Genomic DNA, 4,006 nt, shown 5'->3' with positions numbered 1-4,006 from the left:
CCTTCTCTAGGCTATCTCCATATCCTATCACTCATCCTGTTACTCTCCAAAAACATTTTATGAGGAATGAGGAACTTGTTTAGTGTGAGATGTTCATTGGTACATGTCTCCTATAGTCTGATGTTTGCACTAAATAACTTTTGACTCATGTTAAGTGCTCCCTATCAAACTTTCCCCTCTAGTACATTAGTTTTATGGGCTGCAATTTGTCTATTATGCTTTTGTATAGTTAAGTATAACCATGTTCTATGATCGATATAGGTGCAAAAACTAAATATGATCTAAAGAAACTGCAAAGAAGCGTTCTTACTTAACCTTGGAGCAGTTGCGACAAGTGCCTGATGACACGAATACATGCAAATCAATAGGTAAGTTCAATTTCAGTATAAGTTCTTGATACATGAATTGAACCACATATCTGTAACTTTTGGGGTTTGGTGCAGTTTGGGACCTATGTTCAATTGATATGTGACTGCTGTATTGTTGGTTGATTGTTTACCTTATAGATTTTTGTACTTAATGGTGTTTTTGTTACCTTTGTTATGCAGGAAGAACGCGAGAGTCCTTGGCTTACAGAATCTATGGTTGTAAATCCTCAACAATATTTTGCCAAATTCGGTCTTGATGGATGAAAAGGAACAGAAGTTCAAGGATAGTGAGACTGCCATAGCTTCTTTACAGGTTTTTATACTTATTAATTGTTTGTTTTCTACCTTCTCAATTTGTCTTTCACTTGTTTGGTTTTCAGTTTATCGTTTTTCAAATCGTTGATTAGTGTCATATTAGCAAGACCACCTAGCAATATTTCAGAAATATATCCCAATTTCAGTTGTATGTGTTCATTTATTGAGATTACTTTGTTGCCGGAGATATTAACTTGATGTGTTGTCTTTATATATGGTGACAGACTTCTAAGAGTACCTGGAGAAACAGATGGGGGAAGTGGAAAACAACCTAAAGGAGCTGCTGCAACAAGATCCTGGTCTCGCCGGCCAAATCATGGCCCTTTCAGTAACGTAAATCTCACTCTAGAGAATCATCTTTTAACCATGTTTTTCTTTTCTAAGTCTTTTGGTTTTGTTTTAAATTGCTTAAATGGGTTCCATGATATTTATAAGATCATATAATTTTTTTTTTTTTTTTCCATATATCAACTCTTGAATTTTGTAAGTTCTTCTTATAGGATCTCTAACTAAAGCTATGCTTTTGGCATCACTCAATTGGAAATTATAAAAGGGTAAAAGCTTAACATTTTCAGTACCTAACACACTATAATTTGAGTGATTTCCATAGAAAACGCTTAAAGAGATCAAAATTTCATAAATGCATCACTTTATTTACAAAATTCCCTACTACTGTCCAGGTCAACGTTTGTAAATATGAAATTATTTTTGCCCGGTTCACAATATTACCGCTAATTGAATTAGTGGTTTATATAGAGGTTCATTAAACTATAAACCGCTGATTCAATCAGCAGTTTCAAGATTTTTAATTAAAAAAAAAAATCCTTGATTATTTAGGTGACGTGGACGGTATGTAAGAAATTTTGTTACAAAGCAGCATAATTGTGGAATTTTAGTATGTCGAAGCAATCTTCACGGAAATCACTCCTATAATTTCACAAAATGCTCTTAAAATAAGTGAAAATTGTAATGTGGCCGGACTTTTGGAAGTTTCCCTTTAGAAGTTACCTCAGTAACCTTACATTGACAAAGATTAGTAAACTAGAGCATAAAATTCGATTATAGCCAACTAAGGATGATTTATTGATTTGCTTCTACATCCTGTGATGTTTAGCAGCAATACACTATAGATGCTAATAGCTTGGTGACCAGTTTCTCTTGGAGTTCCAGTGAGTGTTGGCTATTGTATGGCTGATCTTTGTGCTTGTGCACGACGATATTCACTGAGAACCCATATGGGGAAAATACACCTGTATGATGAATATTCAATTATGCAGTTCTTCATGAATATTCCAGTGCTTTCCTGTATAAAGTTACCATAGCTGTTAGATATCATGGATAAGATGTAAAACTATGTACTGTGACTGACGTTAAATGAGAATCTGGGTTGTAACTTGAAATTCACGTCGCCAAGGCAAATTCATGTGTAGGACAGTCTACCCTTAGTCCCTTACCATGAAGAATAGCCTTGGTCCTTGGATACAAGAAGTTTCACCTTGGAAATTTTTTTACATTACAATATTGGTAAGTGATACTCTTTCTGTCCCTAAATAGAAGTCTCATTTTACTACAATTTTGTGTCTTTAAAAGTCCCTTTTTTTTTTTTTTTTTTTTTTCTTCAGAATCCACTTTTTTATTCACCTTCATATAACTGAACATTACTTTTTTCTAGTTTACAATCAATCAACCTAATCTCTTATCATTTTTTAAAATTCACTCTTGAGTAAATGAAACTTTTATTTAGGGATGGAGGGCTTATGCACCATCTTAAGAGCTAAATAGCTAATAATCAGTTTGTTTTTTTTTGGTCAGTTCACATTAAAATGGTTGAATTAGAAGTTTTGTCCGAAGTAAAAATCGCTGAATTAGAGGTTTTGTCCAAGGTAACTAATTGAATTAGCGGTTTATTCAATGAAATCAATAATTGAATTAGAGGTTTATTGAATAAAATCGATAATTGAATTAGCTTTTTTACCATGGACAAAACTGCCACCAATTAGTGGTTTACCTCTGTGATTATTTAAAAAATAAAGCATATTTTGTTTATAGTAAACCAGTAGTTTTATTAAACTAAAAACTGCCTAATTAGCACTTTACCTCTGCTAGCCATTAATTCTGGTTTTATGATTTTTTTTTTTTTAATTTATAAAAGAGGCCGCTCAAAGCTGCGTATCAAGGAATTTTGACATTGTCTGACTTTTTATATTATGAATATGGAAATTACTCATTATAATATCTATTGGGGTCCTATATATTATACTTAATACAGTATATCTTATACTCAGGAATAGGAGGTTATATTATTGAATAGATATATTTAATACTTTTGTTAGCTTTTGTGACTGCATATCAAAACTGAATCTTGTAATTACCTGTGGTGGGAAGTCTCCATTTTCCAACTGTGAGTTGATTACCAACCTCATCCCTCGGTCTACGGGGTCGGGATCTACTTCCCACTGTTACATTGAGAACCATTTGGGTTAACCATAGTTTTAAGCTTGCTCGCATTTTTTAAGGTGCAATAGGAAATGTAGGATAGAATACAGTTATACGCAGTAACGCACCTGCCCTGCTCTAATGAGAGTTAACAATGCCCATGAAGTTTGCACCAGATTTGACTTGTTCCCTTTTAGGTTTGTATAAACCTGTTCCACAATCCCAAACCAAGGATTGATGCACAAATCTAGACTTTTAGAGAAAACTCAGACTGATGTTATTTCACTACAAGAGACGCGGCTTTTACCACCACAGGGGAGGGAGAGAGGGGAGTGGATTAGAGTACCTCGTTGGAGCTTGAGAGGTAGCTTTCGCCCCACCCGCCATTAGGCAATTGCTTTGAGAGTATAAACTCACATGCCTTTCGCACAGCCTGACTATTATGGTAGTTTTTATCACAGCTTAGTAGTGCCTCCACAGCAAACCATGTTCCATAGGTAAAACAAATTCCCCAAAAACCATACCTATCCTCACAAGAACAAACCCAAAAGAAATCACTCTCAATTCCACAAGTGTATTTTCTCTCTTACGAAAATCACATTTCAATTAAAAATCAGCCTTATATTGGCAAATGAATAGTTTATATAGGAGAAGAAGAGGTGAAAATTAAATGCAATTGTAGTAGAAATTAAATTGGAGGAAAGTGAACCAAACAACCTTCAATCATTATACATGTAGTGAATTAAATTTTTTTTTTTTTTTTCATATGAGAAAAGGGATTAAAAAAAATAAAGATTACATAAGGTGACATGTGGCATTGGAGAAAAAAAATGAAATGTACATGTGGCATTATAAGGATGATGGTTTTTGTTTTTAAATACTAAGTA

The 4,006-nt window shown here is 33.8% G+C and overlaps 1 long non-coding RNA gene across 1 annotated transcript; it reads left to right on the top strand.

Moving 5' to 3' along the window:
- The first annotated feature begins 274 nt into the window (after positions 1 to 274).
- LOC145556224 (uncharacterized) lies at positions 275 to 1,208 on the top strand. Its single transcript, XR_014091811.1, has 3 exons — positions 275 to 368; positions 549 to 681; positions 908 to 1,208. It is a non-coding gene; the product is annotated as an uncharacterized LOC145556224 (long non-coding RNA).
- The last annotated feature ends 2,798 nt before the right edge of the window (positions 1,209 to 4,006 follow it).

The sequence above is a fragment of the Chenopodium album genome, chromosome 8, assembly GCF_948465745.1.
Source record: "Chenopodium album chromosome 8, dcCheAlbu1.1, whole genome shotgun sequence".
Lineage (NCBI taxonomy): Eukaryota > Viridiplantae > Streptophyta > Magnoliopsida > Caryophyllales > Amaranthaceae > Chenopodium > Chenopodium album.
The sequence above is the reverse complement of the archived record's forward strand: the minus strand, read 5'-3'. Positions and strand labels throughout refer to the sequence as shown.